Here is a 17,233-nt window from a genome sequence, read left to right as displayed (position 1 = left end):
AGGAGCTGAAAGTGGAAGTGCAGATATTAGTTTCATCACAGTGACTGGACACGTTTCCACAGGTTCGGGCCTCTCACCTTAAGATTCTTTCCAGCAGAGTGGGACAGGTGATCAGAGTGACCGGACTCCAGCGGCGCAATCGGTCAGTGCGCGGTCCTTATCTGACAGAACAGGGTCGGGAAATACCGAGGTTGTTAATTCGAGTCTCACCGAGATCAAACAATCCTTTTGCTTGTAAACATTTTGACCGGAGTTGAAGGTATAATTAGTTTGTTCCAAAATGCATCTACTTATTTGTATTGCCATGTGGTTCCTCCGGATTACGCTGTTGCAATAGCAGATGAGATGTTCAGTATTGCTTGTTTACAGGGGGGACGCTGCGGTTTTGGAGACACAAACTATGATTTTGATCCATCTACAAATCGTGGGATTCAACTGGAGCTTTAAACCAGCGCCTTAGACCGCTCAGCCAGGATACTTTCCATCCTACACTTCAGGAGCTAGTTTTACAGGAATAGAATTACTGCAAGCAAGAATTCTCCCCCTCCAGCACCAATGCTCACACGGCAGCAGGATGCATGTGTCCAGTTAGAAACCTGTCTGAAGGAACATTCAGTCTGACAGAGCCGGAAGTCCAGCAGATTGACTTTCGGTCTGAGCAGATGATGAGTCTCCTTCTGGGAGAGTTTCTCCAATCCAGCTCAGAGTGGATTAAGATTCATAAATCCGGGTGTGACTGGAGCCACTTGTGTAAGATGAAGTGTCGGTGGCAGTTTCACATCCTTGACGCACATTAATGACCCTGTTGCGGATTTGCTGCAAAATTTCACTTCCCAGCTCACGATCCGTGAACTAAAATCCAACTCTGGTGGGACTCGAACCCACAACCTTTGAATGTCCCCTCCGATTATTAAGTAGAAGTCCAACACGCTATCCATTGCGCCACAGAGTCAGTGATGGAATTTGACGGAGAGCGGGGATCCTGTGCTGTGGTTGAGGCGGTCAGGCTGCTCCTGCTTCCGCCTCTCACATTCCGAGAGCCGGGGCGGCAGTCTGCACCGATCGCCCTCCAATGGATCCGGCTCCAGCCGCTTGTTGTGGGCCTGGTGCAAGAACAGTCGCGTCTGACTCCACATCAGAAGGCTGCGTGTTTTGAACCAGGTTGAAATCACAACATTTTCACTGTGTCTCAGGGTCCTGCCGACTGATTTTAGATCGGGACAGTGTTTTAGCGATGGGATGTTCAGTGTTTGTGCAACAATATCAAAACTAATTTTGATACATTAATGAGCTTTTTTTCTGTTACTTTCTATTTCCACCCTCTCCAGTTTTATGTAGAAACAGTTAACAATGTTTAAGGGATGTGGTGTGCAGTGTTTGTGGAATCAGTGTAATTAAATTTGATACTTTCATCTGTTCCTTCTCCAACCCAGACTCTTATCATTAGATTTGTACCTTCACCCTGTTTAAAATAGGTTACTCAGTGATAGAAATAAATCAGTAACAACCCCGAAACCTCAGCGGGTATATTTGTTCCAATACCTTGTGATGGTCTCGATTTCCATTCAAATTTTCAATCAGCAAATCCCAACGGGTGTTTTGGGTTTGACAAACTAAGTTAAGTACTTGACTGGTTCCTGGAAATGATCCAGTGGGGATTTCCTTACCGGTACAGATATAGAAATAAATACATTCCATCATTTCACAAATGACAGTTGCATAAATAAATATATCGTGATATCCAACATGGAAAAGCAGCTCTTCATGTTCATAAAAAAAATTCCACATTTTATTGTATTAATCCACTTACGTTTCAATGTAGAATATATATTCAGAGCATCCCTCTAAACTTAAAGAATGGTAAAAAAATTGCGGATTTTACAAACACATAACACGCTATCGTATAAGTAAGATTAAGGCCAACTTTGTGAAAGTTGTATTCTAATTGTCTATATGTTGTTAAGAAAAATATTTCTAGTTGTACATCCCCAACTTAACGGAGAAACTAAGATAAAAACCAAAAGGATTTTTCAAAAACTATTTGGGGCGATATTCTCAGTTCCCCTTCTCCTTTCTTTAATTGTTACCTTTTGTTAATTGTTCATCTTGATCCGTTTGCTTCATTTTTTCCTCAGTCATTGATGGTGAATTTTCTATCCGTTAACGTTCTTAAATATTTGATTTGTTTGTTCCTTTCCTCTTGACTTGTGATTTGTTGACCTCCAGGTTAAAGTGTGAAACAGAAATGTGTTTATATTCAGGCGTGACTCTGAAGTATGAGACCGAGAGGTGATGCCGGAAGTGTGACCGAGAGAACAACTGCTGGAGGCGGAACTGTCCGTAACCTAACATACCCCCTGTGGCATTGCTCATGGTGGGTCGGATGACAATGTTTTATATTGACTGAACGGCTATGTATATAACACACAACGGATTTTAATGCTGCTTTAACTCCACAAAGTATAATCACCATAAATGACCAAAGTCTCAGATCAGTTAGAATTGAATTGCTGTTGGTGAGGGGAGTTTGTACATTGGAAGGAGTTTATATATTTACAGCTCCAGGTAAACCTGCAAACCTCCCTCACCTGTAGGTTACGTCACCTTGAGGTGTCGACCTTCCTTTGCGCTTCTGGTCTTCTGAAGTGTGATTGAACCTGACCAAAAGTTTCCTATAATTAGTGAGGAAGGAAGGTATCAGTGTAAATGGGAGATATAAACGTGGATATTTCACTGGGTACCATGGGAACCAGATACACTGCTCATTCCAGTTAATTGTCCAGCAGCAAACAGAAATCATTCTCTTCAACTGTACTCGCCCGAAGGAAAAGGAAACAAACAAAACTGCTCAGTTCTTTGTTTTAGCTTCTTCTGTTGGTTTACGTTCACTCACCGAGAAAGTGACAGAGAGACTGAGAGATTGGATTGGCTTTTTTCACTTTATAATCTATTATACTTTGTACTTATTGTTAGAGACGGTTCCATCCCAACAATCCTGTGCCTGACCTTCTCATTGATACTCAGATGTGTTCAAAATGAGTTTCAACCAATTTTACAAAAGCTGAACAGCGAAAACTGCTCTGAAACGAGCTTCGCTTCGCAACTTTTAATAGAGATTCGGTTGCTGGTTGGAAGTAAAGAAGTTTGTACAATCAGCCCTCTCGAGCAATATCCTCAAAAGGTGTTTCGGACACATTGTATGAGAGGTCCGCCTGTACAGTGCAGGAACATTTACATACTGCAGATCTGGAATCCTTTCTTTGTTGGCTCCGGAACTAATACAAATACCGCTCTGTGTTATTTTGTTGCTTAATTCACAAATTGGGTAAATATCACAGAGGAGGCTGAAGACAAAAAATGCCCCGACCAAACGGGCACTTTGAGCAGCTCAGCCACGGAGCCAAATCAAACTGCAACTTCACCACCTCCTCTCACTGATACCTGTCAGATACCCGCCACTGTCTGGTGGAGTTTGAGGCCGTTTGGTACATTTCTATATATCTTGTTTATTTCGCTGTGTTTACCGACACTGTCTGTATCTCTCGCTGTGTTTATCTCTCTGTGTCAATCTTTGGGTTGATTCTGAATGAAAAATGAAATAAAACAGATCAGCTGGGCCAGTGGCGCAATGGATAACGCGTCTGACTACGAATCAGAAGATTGTAGGTTCGACTCCTACCTGGCTCGGATTTATGCAACTTTCCCTCTGACACTGGGGAACGAAGAATCAAATTTCATAATAAAATATTGTTTATGGTGAATCAGCGAAGAAAACATTCCATTTTCAATGATTTCCGTTCAGTTATGTACAGAATGAAACTGTGACCACAACGTGTTTCGAACACGCCGCCTTTTAAGTTGATGTCCGGCTCGCTAACATTACAGCACGAGGTGTGGGCACCGCACTGATAACCTTCAGGTGTATCCGGGCCTTTCAGACACTTCGTGTGACACAAGAGCTTTCCAATCCCCGCCAGCTCCTGGACACCGAGACTTCCGTTCGAAGCAGCATTCACCGCCAGGACCGCTATTCCGCTCCCTCTGCCGGTCTGCATAAAATCCGATGCTAAAATTACAAAGTAGGACGGACAGTATCTGGAAAACAGTTCAACTTTCAGTGTTCAGACTTTGGGGAGAGCTGTGAACAGGACTTTGGGTAAATATAAATTGGGTGTGGATTAGGAGTGCGCTGTTCTGTTATAAACTGTGGGTGTGTATATATGAGTGTGATGTTTATATATGAACTGTGGGTGTGTATATATGAGTGTGATGTTTATATATGAACTGTGGGTGTGTATATATGAGTGTGATGTTTATATATGAACTGTGGGTGTGTATATATGAGTGTGATGTTTATATATGAACTGTGGGTGTGTATATATGAGTGCGATGTTTATATATGAACTGTGGGTGTGTATATATGAGTGTGATGTTTATATATGAACTGTGGGTGTGTATATATGAGTGTGATGTTTATATATGAACTGTGGGTGTGTATATATGATTGCGATGTTTATATATGAACTGTGGGGTGTATATATGAGTGTGATGTTTATATATGAACTGTGGGTGTGTATATATGAGTGTGATGTTTATATATGAACTGTGGGTGTGTATATATGAGTGTGATGTTTATATATGAACTGTGTGTGTGTATATATGAGTGCGATGTTTATATATGAACTGTGGGTGTGTATATATGAGTGTGATGTTTATATATGAACTGTGGGTGTGTATATATGAGTGTGATGTTTATATATGAACTGTGGGTGTCTGTATATGAGTGTGATGTTTATATATGAACTGTGGGTGTGTATATATGAGTGCGATGTTTATATATGAACTGTGGGTGTGTATATATGAGTGTGATGTTTATATATGAACTGTGGGTGTGTATATATGAGTGTGATGTTTATATATGAACTGTGGGTGTGTATATATGATTGCGATGTTTATATATGAACTGTGGGGTGTATAATTGAGTGCGATGTTTATACATGAAGTGCGGATTGACCGGGAGGGGCAATTCCTCCTGGGGTTATATTTTCTTCCAACATAAGGACACAAAGTTCAATTTGCAGTGGGGCGGTAATCGCTCAGTTGGGAGGGCGTTGGACTAAAGATCTAAAGATCTCGGGTTTCACAAGTTTGAGTTATTTAGTTTCTGCCTCTTTGAATCCCAGAATCATAGAATGGTTTCAGCACGGAGGGAGACCGTTCGGCACGTCGAGTCCGTGCTGGCCCTCTGCAAGAGCAATCCAGCTTGTCACACCCCCCTCCCCCAGTTTACCCGTCGTCCTGCATTTTTTTTCCCTTCAAGTACTTATCCAATTCCCTTTTGAAAGCCACGATTGAATCTGCCTACAGCACTCACTTAGGCAGTGAATTCCAGATCTTAACCACTCGCTGTGTAAAAGCGTTTTTCCTCATGTTGACTTTGATTCTTTTGCAATCTCCATAAATCTTTGTCCTCTGGTTCTTGACCCTTCCGCCCATGGGAGCAGTTTCTCTCAATCCACTCTGTCTAGAATCTTCATGTTTTTAAAAACATCGACGAAATATCCTCTCAACATTCTCTGCTCTAAGGAGAACAACCCCAGCTTCTCCAGTCTATCCACGTAACTGAAGTCCCTCATTCCTGGAACCTTTCCAATAAATCTGTTCTGCACCTTCTCAAAGGCCTTCACATCCTTCCTAAAGTGCGGTGCCAAGAACTGGACACAATGCTGCAGTTGTGGCCGAACCAGTGTTTTATAAAGGTTCATCATAACTTCCTTCCTTATGTACTCTATGCCTCTATTTGTAAAGCCCGCGATCCTGTATGCTTCTTTAACCGCTTTCTCAATCTGCCCGGCCATCTTTAAAGATTTGTTCACATGAACCCCCAGATTTCTCGGTTCCTGCAGCTCCTTTCGAATTGTGCCCTTCAGTTTATTTCTCCTCTCCTCGTTCTTCCACCAAAATGTATCGCTTCGCACTTCTTTGCGTTAAATTCCATCTGCCATGTTTCTGCCCATTCCACCAACCTGTCTTTGTCCTGTCACTCTCCTCCTCACTGTTGTTGGACTGGAAAAATACGCTTGTGAACCCAGATCCAAAACCTCCAGCCGCCCCTCACCTAACCTGATATATATATAATAAAGAATGATTAGCCACTCCTATCCTCACAAAAATTCGATAGTTAAATCGCACATGTCGCATTTAGGTAGCAGCAAAGCATGATGGGATACTTGACCATTATGGGAGCAGTTCGTAACCCACACTGTAAGAGCTGACAAAGGCAGGTTTGTTGGATTTATGGCCACCCCCTCGATTATCTCCAGAGCACACTAAGGAATGTTTACTCAAGGACATTGTTTATCCTAACTAACTCACTTGGGATGATTAAGGGAGAAGCGGTGGATATGTCCAAGGTCTCCCCAGCACAAAAGGGAGTGAGGGATGAGCTGCTCAGGACTTGTGAAGACCCCCGCCCAGTCTCAATGTTTGGGACTTATGTGTTTATTGATAAGGGTCCTCCTCAGGAATGTGAGATGTTTAAAGTCATGGGACGATCCAAGGTCGCACCTGACAAGTGAGTGGCAGACTATACCACCCAATGAAACCCACTGTAGTTACGTAAACATGTACCCTCACCTTTCACAGCAGGTGGGTGTTGCTTATTGAAAGGTATAAACATGCTTGTAGTGCTGATGTTCCTTTGAGAGTTAGTCACGAGCTTGAGGAAGCTGCCACTCTCCCTTTGTGCACAAAGTTTTCTAATAAACTTTAACTTTGTCAGCAGTTCCGTCTCCGTCTGGTTTTGCTCCAAAAATTCGAGTCTAACAGTTGGTGTCAGAAGTGGGATACTGCGCTGCAGGTCGGCTAACGGATCCTGTATTGGAGGGTACGTGGTATAGTGAAACAGGATAGCCCTGTACTCCAGACAGGGGGTGCCCCTGTATAAAGCCCTCGAGGGTGAGGCCGGGAGCCTATGGTAGGGGCTCGGCTCATCATTGGAGACAGGATTGGCAGTGGCACTTGCCGCAGTATTAAAATTATCCACGTAGTAAAATTCCTCACGGAGACCACGGATTGACGGAATTGACTAGACCTGTAGGTATATAAGATATAGTGTGTAAGTGTTTGTTTGCTTAGAGTATAAGTTTATGCTGCTATTCCGATACAGTATAAGGTTGGATTTTGAGAGTCACGTGGTGATCGACACGGACAAGGGTGGTGGTTTATCTCAAACACCGAGCCTGAGCCTGAATTAAGAGGACCAAGTCCCACGTGACGGCCAGGATCAAGTAGGCGAAGGGAACGACAACCACCACAGGATCGTGATCCGGGGACCAGTGAGTGTGTATAAATTAGACTATAAGGTGATACGTTTGTGCCGATTAAAGTATAAGATTAGAGTAAAATAAATTAAAGTATAAGATAGAGCATAAGGATATACGTAATGATTGACATGAGTAACGAGGGGAAACCCCTTCCTCCGGACGTCCCGGCTCTGCCCACCAGTGTCTCTGTTGTAAAACGAGTCCAAGAGGCTAATTTAAAATATCAAAGTGAAATGATCAGGAACGGATGGAAGGAGACGAGTCCAGTAGTCGATCAAATAGAGTGGTGGGCGGGACACAAGGCTGCTAAACAAATTAATTATGGTACCGTTCTGCTCGCTAGTTGGGCAGATCAGACAGGATATTTAATCGTGGACAAATGGGGGAGACCGTCTCCTCTCCAGGACTTTTTGAGACCTGTACAAGAGGCTAAAGTTCGTGTTTGCAGCCTTTTGGATCTGGAAGTGCCAGCAACGGAGGAGTTAGACGATTTACAGGAATGTGGGGGGAATTGTTAAGGCAATGGAGGCTCTGCAGCACAAAACGCCGCAGCCTGAGTGCCTCCCGAATACAACCGTATCTGCCCTTCGGCACCGGTACAACCTGGAAATGGGGAGCCGAAACCCCTGGCCCCTGTCCGAGTAAATCCAAACCCAGCCGGAGGGGCAGCAAATGAGGAAATGGGAGGCAGGGGCACATTGGGGGGAATCTCAGCCTTTAACACCACAGGAGAGATCCAGCCTGATCCTTCTCATTCCCGACGTGAAGTGACATAATCCCATTGTCGACATATGGGCAAAGATACAAAGCGCCGCCCGACATTTTAATCTGTCCATAAAGGACATAAAAGATATCATTGAGGTTAAGTGCCTCTCTGCTGTCTTTGGGGCGTTGCCCCCTTGGGATTTGCAGGTCCCAGCCACTATGGTCGAGTATGACACCCAATTTGAAGCTCTAAAGACCTGGGTTCAAGATGGATTGGGTAACGGCACTGCCACCTGGACAGAACTCACGGCCCCACGACAAAACCCTGGGGAAGACCCCAGTGCGTATATTGACCGGGTAATTGAACGGTATGAACATTGGGGACAGACCAACGGCATCCCCGCCAAACACAACGATCCAAGATTTATAGATAGCTTAATTCGGGGACTGGATAAACCATACCAAACAGCGCTTAGGATGGGGGCCAGTCCACAGGCCACTGAGGCAGGGCTTCGGGAATGGACTAGTCGACTTTTCGGGTTCTATCTGACAGACACCCACACTCACCGCCAGGGCCACACCCTACCCGTCCTGCCGTGGATCCTGCACCACACTAGCCCAAAAATTAAAACAGAACCAGTAGCAGTATCCCGAGAGGATCGTGCCTGCTATAATTGCCAGGAAACAGGCCATTTATATCGAGATTGCCCCGTGTAAAGGAAACCATGAACCAATTGTGGGCGCCCGGGGCATAGCCAAGCCACGTGTTACGGAAAGGGGGGGGGGAGGGAAGGACAGGGGCCCCGGGGATCCACTCAGGGGTCACAAAGACCAACAAAGGGGGGGTTATCCGACCGTGAATTGGAGGGACTGCGAGCTCTCCTCCTCCCATCTTCCCCTCATCAAGGATTGGACACCCAGGCCTCCTCCGTCGGAGGACCGGGGGCCACCCGCCCGTGTCTAAACGTACTGTTAGGAGGCCGGCAGTGTTGTGCTCTTTTATACACGGGAGCCTCGGTGTCGATAACCGACTCAGATTTTCCTACCGTAAACAAAAAAATACATATCAGCGGGGTTAGTGGGGAGAGCGTGATCCTTCGCCAGAGCATTCCAATCCCCCTACAGCTATCCCCCGGAGGACGAACCTGGTGGGCCAGGCTCTGGGAAGGTCCCAATAACCAGGGTCTGATTTTGGGAATGGACATCTTGCACCAGATAGAGGCGAACCTGCCTTGAGTGACCACTCACTGCAAATAGGGGGGCCGGGAGGGGGAGGTTTCCCTTTTCAGCAGATTATACCCAACAGTGTGGGGTACAGGTCCTCCGACCGATTGAGCGTGCTTGGGCGGAGGAAGGGATATGGGGGAAAGTTTGCGCAGCTTACCCTCTCGCATGGGCTACCCACAAGCTAGATTGCGGTAGGGCACAGATGGACCCTGTCAGGGTTCACGGACCCTACCACGAGGCTCACCGGCAGTATCCCCTCCGGCCGGAGGCCCAACGTGCCGTTGAGTCATCAGTGGGAGATTTGTTAGAAACCGGGATAGTGATTGAGACCCGTTCCCGGACCAACTCCCCCGTATGGCCTGTGCAAAAGCCAGATGCATCTTAGAGGCTGACCATAGACTATACGGCCCTGAACAAAGTCACAGACAAACTCCACGCTCCAGTAGCAAACCCCGCTACCATTTTAAACGGCCTCCACCCAGGCCTGTCCATATTTACGGCACTGGACATCCAAAACGGGTTCTGGACCTGTCCTCTGGACGCTGGGTCCCGGGAATGTTTTGCCTTCACTGTGCGGTCCACTCAATATACCTGGACCCGGCTGCCCCACGGATTCCACAATTCCCCCACTATTTTCCACGAGTCTGGAAAAGGCTCTCCAACCGGCAATGGTGGATGCCCGCATGCAAACCTCCGCCTGTCTCCAGTATGTAGACGACTTTCTCATCAGAAGCCCTTCACCCTCAGATCATTTAGACGCCCTAACATGTGTCTTGGAGACGCTAATCGTCGGAGGTTTTAAACTGAATCCGACTAAGGCCCAGGTGGGGCTCCCACGGGTTATCTATCTGGGTCAGATCATCTCCCCAGAAGGGAGGACGTTAACCCCCGAGGGGGTCCGAGCACTTTTACAAATGCCTGTCTCCGTCCTGCGGAGTGTAATGGGTTTGTTCAATTACTGCCTCACGTACGGAACTGACTTCACCGAATTGGCAAGTCCCTTAAACAACCTCCTAAAGGGATGGCCCCCGGGAGAGGCGAGACTGGATTGGACACCTGAGGCAGTCGAAGCTTTTGAAATGGTCAAAATCACTTTGGCTAATGCACCTGCCCTGGGTCTCCCGGACCCTGCAAAACCCTCCCATTTGTGGAATTGGGTGGGCAATCGGGCGTATAGTGCGGTGGTGGGACAATTCCGGGACGATCACATCCGGCCGGTGGGGTACTATTCCTGCCCAATACCACCCTCTATGACAGGACAGCCTCCATATCTGGCCGCCACCGACTGTGCGGCACCGGCTGTAGAAGCAAGAGAGCCCATGGTAGGTCCCGGTAAAGTTATCCGACACACCCGTCACAGCCTCGTTAAACTCCTCACAGGCAGCGTAAAAACAACTTCCAATACAGGGGCGTGCGAGATGGGAGGCGTGTTTGTTCGGTAAGGGGATCCGGATCGAGGTGATAACTGACCCTCGAACGAACCCGGCGTCTTTCCTGATTGATGAAGGGACTCCTCATGATTCACGACTATTTTACGCTCCGAGAGTCAGGGACCTCTCCTTACGGAACCCATCGTCCGGGCCTGTTTAGAAATGTCTGTAGACGGGTCCAGCTTTTACGACGAGGGCCGACGGGTCAACGGATGGGCCGTGGTGGGTCCGTCAGGACAGACTCTTGCTCAAGGGGCCTTGGGAACGGAGGAGGGGGGCAACTGGCCGAGATCACCGCGCTCACCAAAGCCCTCCAATTGGCGGAAGGGACAACGGCGAACATATACACTGACAGCCAGGATGCTTACTCTGTCGTCCATGACTACTCGCGTCTCTGGCAGCGACGAGGCTGTTTGACTACCTTAGGCCACTTAATTAAGCACGGCCCTGCGATCGCCGAGCTTATTCGGGCAGCGAGTGGTCCCACCTTGGGGGCTGTCATTAAGATTCGGGCCCATCAGACGGAGGAGACCCCGGAAATCAGAGGGATCCGGGCTGCGGACTTGGCCGCTAAGCAGGCGGCCTTCACCCTCCCTGTGACGGCTCTTAATTCTGCAGAGGGGAAGCACAAGGGAAGGGTTCCCAAGCTAGCGAGGTAACAAGTGAGTCCCTCCTAACCGCGTACCTCTCTGAGTCCCCCGAGAATATCCACCTCTGGGTGCAAGAGGGAGCACATCAAGACGCCCAGGGGTTTTGGCGTCATGAGACCCGGTATGCGGTCCCTGGAGCCTTTCGACGAGCCCTGATACAATCCTACCATGAACCCACACACCTGGGAGGGTACAAATTATACTACCTCATAGCTGACACCTGGTGGTGGCCCGGCCTGGCCAGGGAAATCCAAGAGTCCGGACGCTTCTGTTTGCCCTGTCTCCAAACGGGAATTGGTGGTCACGTTCGAGTACGTATGGGACACGCCCGACTGCCCAGCGGACCATGGACACATTTACAGATGGATTTCATTGGCCCCCTCCCTCCCAGTGGCGGTACAGCCATGTTTTTGTCATCATTGACCTTTTCACTCGCTGATTTCCCGACCAGGGGGAATACGGCCGAAGCAGCAGCAAAAATCCTAGCCATGGAGGTCATTCCTCGCTGGGGAGTGCCCGACCAGATAGGTTCGGATCAGGGAACTCATTTCACCGGCAAGACAATGAAACAGGCTTTGGCTCTTTTGGGGGTCCGACAGCGGTTCCACATCCCCTGCCATCCTCAATCGTCTGGAATGGGAGAGGGAATGAACCGCACGCTAAAACAATCCATCAGTAAAATCATCCTGCAGACCGGTAAAGGGTGGAACACCGTCCTCCCCGCTAATCTTTGGCGATTACGGGCCACGCCAGCCAAAAGCACCGGCTTTACACCATTCGAACTAATGACTGGACGGGCCATGGTGTTACCCCAAGACGCACCCCCACTGGGCACAGGGGACACCTCCCAGTTCCAAAACACCCTCCTGACATACCTGCGTCTGCTCAGTGAGACCAACCAGGCTAACCATTTCCGGGTCCAGCATTTACAGGAGGCACACTATCTCTCTAGATGTCAGCGTCTCCCTCCTCAAGCTGATTGCTGCAGCATGAACGGATCGGACTGGATTGGAACAGGACGTGTGGAGGGGTTAACAGATGCGTAAGAAATCGTTAAGAATAATGCGAATCAGCTCTCTTGTTTTTTTTTCCAGGACCAAGGTCAGAAGATCGAGTCAATTGTTTAGGATGTTCTGTATCTCTCTCTCTGCCTTACAGGTACACGGGCCGGCCCCAGTACTGTCACCGCTACCGGACATATTGACTCTCCAACTATTGGTTACCCAGGCTGGAATATTTCCCTCCTCTTCATCCTCCCCTCTGTTTCTTTCCTCTTTTCCCAGGTCCATCGGACCCCTCTTCGCCTACCCCGGCCCAGCACTGGTCCCTGAATCTGGGACAGTGGCGAATTTGACACTATGAATTGGTCTGTATCAGGGATGATAGGATTGTTGGGACTGCTGGTTTATGGGCGGGCAGCTACTGACTCGGAGTTAGAATGGTGCCGGGACGAGTTTGGTACACACACGTGCTATCTGGATGATAGCCGAGGTGGGTATGTGTTAGTTACGCTACTTAATGTGTGCCATCCCCAGTCCGGAGTTTAGCCTCACCCCGGAAAGTCCTGTACGAATTGGACATGAGGAGCTGGCGGACATACACCAGGACAACACGACCTTTCTTCAAGTGTCTGAAGACATTAGGAACGACGTATGGAACTACATCAACACGTTTGGATATCCAATACCTCCATTGCCCGAACACCTGAGACAGTTACGAGAGAAGGTTGAACATTCCCAGCAGGTGTATTATACCATGGAACAGGGGAGCAAGGAGTTGAGGAAAGACATAGACGCGATCAAGGTGACCATGTGGTGGGATGTCTTATGGGACTGGGGACTAAATATACAGATTCACCCATGGATCCGACTAATTTCCCATGTTTTGGTCATGGTGCAGTTAATACTGGTCTTTATTCTGCTATGTATGGCACGTAAGAAATGTAAACGGGCTGTGGCAAAACATCTGGCTGGACAGGAGGTTAAAACAGCTGGTGCATGCGCCCCTCCCCCACCCGTGCTTCAGACGATTTCAGCCGCTTGTGGGAAAAATCAAGTGTGTGGGTGAGGAGAGCAGCAGGAGATTGAATCGGGAATGGTTTTAATGTAAATGACTAATTACCCTCTTTTGATGCAGACCCGGTGCCTCGACGGGCGGCCGCCTCGACAGGACTCATGTCGGATCATATGTGACAAACAGAGGATCCCCCTGGAATAGCCAGTGGGCTGGAGAGGGGAGAGGGCGAGTAAATTAGGTTGATTATTATACAAAACCTCAGTCACTTGCGCTCTTGCTTTTCCCTGAATAATCCAATGTCCAGGTTTGGAGGGGGGACTGTTGGACTGGAAAATAGGCTTGTGAACAGAAATCCAAAACCTCCAGCCTCCCCTCACCTAACCTGATATATATATATATATATATATTAAAGAATGATTAGCCACTCCTATCCTCACACACACAAGTAGTTAAATCGCACATGTAGCATTTAGGTAGCAGCAAAGCATGATGGGATACTTGACCATTATGGGAGCAGCTTGTAACCCACACTGTAAAAGCTGACAAAGGCAGGTTTGTTGGATTTGTGTCCACCACCTCGCTTATCTCCAGAACACACCAGGGAATGTTTATCCAAGGCCGAAGCCGACATTGTTTATCCTAACGAGCTCACTTCGGATGATTAAGGGAGGAGCGGTGGATATCTCCAAGGTTACCCCAGCTCAAAAGGGAGTCAGATAGGAAGCAGCTGCTCAGGACTTTGTGAAGACCCTTTGTGTAGTTTCAATGTCTGGGACTTGTGTTTATTGATAAGTGTCCTCCTCAGGAATGTGAGATGTTTAATGTCATGGGACGACCCAAGGTAGCACCTGACAAATGAGTGGCAGACTATACCACCCAATGAAACCCTCTGTAGTTACGGAGACCTGTACCACATTCTACAGCAGGTGGGTGTTGCTTATTGAAAGGTATAAACATGCTTGTAGTGCTGATGTTCCTTTGAGAGTCAGTCACGAGCTTGAGGAAGCTGCCACTCTCCCTTTGTGCACAAAGCTTTCTAATAAACTTTAACTTGGTCAGCAGTTCCGTCTCCGTCTGGTTTTGCTCCAAAAATTCGAGTCTAATAAGGCTGAGGATTGATTTAATTGAGGTGTACAAATTTATGTGTGGCCGAGATAGGCTGGATAGGAAGAATCGATTTTCCTTAGCAGAGAGGTCAATAAACAAGGGGCACGGCATTGATTTAAAGTGATTGGTAGAAGGATTATTGAGGAGCTGAGGAAAACATTTTTCATCCAGAGGCTGGTAGGTGTCTGGAACTCACTGCCTGAAAGGGTGGTAGAGGCAGAAACCCTCAACTCATTTAAAAGGTACCCGGATATGCACCTGAAGTGCCATGACCTACAAGGCTATGGACCAAGTGCTGGAAAGTGGGATTAGGCTGGGTGGCTCATTTTCGGCTGGCGCGGACACGATGGCATGAATGGCCTCCTTCTGTGCTGTAAATTTTCTATGATTCTATGATTCTAATTAACAGTAAGCAGGGTAGTTCAGGGATCATGAGAACACTACTGAAGAAAAGTAACTGCTGGGAACCAAGCAATGTGTCCTTGTAAACCACAGATTAGGGAAGTTCCAGCTCCAGTGACAGAGATGGATCACAACAGGGTATAAAAGTGAGGGGATACTGAAGTAAGTGGCAGTTGGGACTGGAGACACCGGAGATCAAGCTCAGGGAGTCCGTGGTTCCATCCAGAGGGCTGATCTCGTCTACACGGGGTATTTGCATGTTTCGTCTGGTATGGGAGAGGAAAGAGAATTTGCTCATATATTTCTTCATGAGGTATTAAAGTTGCTGACTCTCAGACTTGTTAATTAATAAGACAATGCATTATTTAGAACCTTCCATCCCTAAGTCTCTTTGCTGCTCTACTTTTAAACTTTGACCATTTAGTTTACATTTCATCTCATTTTTCTTCCTCTCAAAATGCATCACGTCACATTTCTCTGCATTAAATTTCACCTGGCCCATTTACTAACCCGTGGACGTCACAGTGAAGTCTCTGACACTCCTCTTCACAGTTGCCCCGGTGCCAATTTTGGCGTCATCTAGAAATTTTCACCCTGTGTCCCACATACCCACGGTCAGATCATTCTCTATATTGAGAAGAGCAATGGTCCCAACACTGACCCTGGGGCACACCAATGTTTACATCCCTCCAGTCTGGAGAACATCCATTAACCACTACTTTCTGTTTTCTGCCCTTTAAACAACTTCCTTTCCACACTGCCTCATTCCTTTTAATACGGTAAGTACTAATTTTATCAACAAGCCTCCTGTCCGGCATCTTACCAAACACCCTTTCACAATCAATGTCCACAACATCCACTACATTCCCTTCATCAGGAGACGTGAGTTATCTCAAATGATCCATGTTGGCTGTTGTTAATTAATGTGTTTTTCTAAAAAATGTTGAAATGTTTGCTCCACCTCATCTGGTTTGATCTGTTTCAAGACGCAACAGAAAGGTCGAGTTGTCTCCTGGAGTTTAAGATAAATTAGGATTTAAAAATTATGTTTCAGACAATGAGGAGCATCGAGGCTGAGACCCGCCCATTCTGTGCTGCAACTCCCGCCCCTCACACACTCCGATTGGTTGGAGGACCAACTCACCCTCTCACCCCTCCAGTCAATTTCCGCTCCTCCTATTGGTCCGGAACTCTCCTTAATCACCAGGGCGGGATTAGTGGTGAGACTGACATCCTGAGGTGCAGTTCGAAAATGAACATAAATTGACCCCGTCAGTTGCAACATTTAATAAAACGAAATTAATAAAAGTTACCAAAAATATTTTTTGGAGTACATCAAAGTGGCGGAGCGTCTGCGCTGTGTGTTTGTGCCGGTTGAAATGGCACGAAGAGCTGGGGTTTCAGTTTATTTTATTTTCCTTTCTCCAAACGCGCTCTTCCTGCTTCCAATGTCTTTGTTTTTCGGCCTGATATGAAGGATCATCAATGGCGGCGGCATCACCCAGCATGCAGCGCGGTACAGATTGTGCCCTGTCTGAATCAGTGGAGCCCAGTGCGCAGGCGCAGTAGTGACTCGTTATCGGTCAGTGTGTCCTGAGCATGCGCGGCCAGTCGAGGCTGCGGGAGGAGCGCGTTCGGTGCAGGTCAGAGGATCGGAGCAAGAGGCTCAATAAACCCCGGGGCCCGGGTCCGGGCTCAGGCCCAGGCTCAGGCTTTACAAACCCCGAGTGCGGCCCCAGACCCGAATATAAAACAGTGAACATTATCCCCCCCTCACTACCCGCCGGGAAATGAAGGGGAAATGGGGATCGGTCAGGGAGCGTCTGTAAATGAAGGGGAAATGGGGATCGGTCAGGGAGCGTCTGTAAATGAAGGAGAAATGGTGATCAGTCAGGGAGCGTCTGTAAATGAAGGAGAAAGGGTGATCGGACAGGGAGCGTCTGTAAATGAAGTAGAAATGGCGATCGGTCAGGCAGCGTCTGTAAATGAAGGAGAAATGGCGATCGGTCAGGGAGCGTCTGTAAATGAAGAAAAAATATGCTGATCGGTCGGGGAGCGTCTGCAAATGAATGAGAAATGGTGATCGGTCGGGGAGCGTCTGTAAATGAAGGGGAAATGATGATCGGTCGGGGAGCGTCTGTAAATGAAGGAGAATTGGAGATCGGTCAGGGAGCGTCTGTAAATGAAGGAGAAATGGAGATCGGTCAGGGAGTGTCTGTAAATGAAGGAAAAATGCTGATCGGTCGGGGAGCGTCTGTAAATGAAGGAGAAATGGTGATCGGTCGGGGAGCGTCTGTAAATGAAGGAGAAATGGCGATCGGCCGGGAAACGTCTGGAAATGAAGGGGAAATGGTGATCGGTCGGGGAGTGT

The 17,233-nt window shown here is 47.6% G+C and overlaps 2 non-coding genes across 2 annotated transcripts; one reads left to right on the top strand and one right to left on the bottom strand.

Moving 5' to 3' along the window:
* Nucleotides 1–860: 860 nt before the first annotated feature.
* trnar-ucu (transfer RNA arginine (anticodon UCU)) lies at nt 861–952 on the bottom strand. The gene is given in 2 exon segments: nt 861–896; nt 916–952. It is a non-coding gene; the product is annotated as a tRNA-Arg (tRNA).
* A 2,662-nt stretch (nt 953–3,614) lies between these two features.
* On the top strand, nt 3,615–3,687 carry trnar-acg (transfer RNA arginine (anticodon ACG)). The gene has a single exon. It is a non-coding gene; the product is annotated as a tRNA-Arg (tRNA).
* Nucleotides 3,688–17,233: the final 13,546 nt, after the last annotated feature.

This window comes from Heptranchias perlo, unplaced genomic scaffold (genome assembly GCF_035084215.1).
Source record: "Heptranchias perlo isolate sHepPer1 unplaced genomic scaffold, sHepPer1.hap1 HAP1_SCAFFOLD_319, whole genome shotgun sequence".
Taxonomy (NCBI): Eukaryota; Metazoa; Chordata; class Chondrichthyes; order Hexanchiformes; family Hexanchidae; genus Heptranchias; species Heptranchias perlo.
Note: the sequence above shows the minus strand (reverse complement) of the source record. Positions and strands in the feature narration are given on the sequence as shown.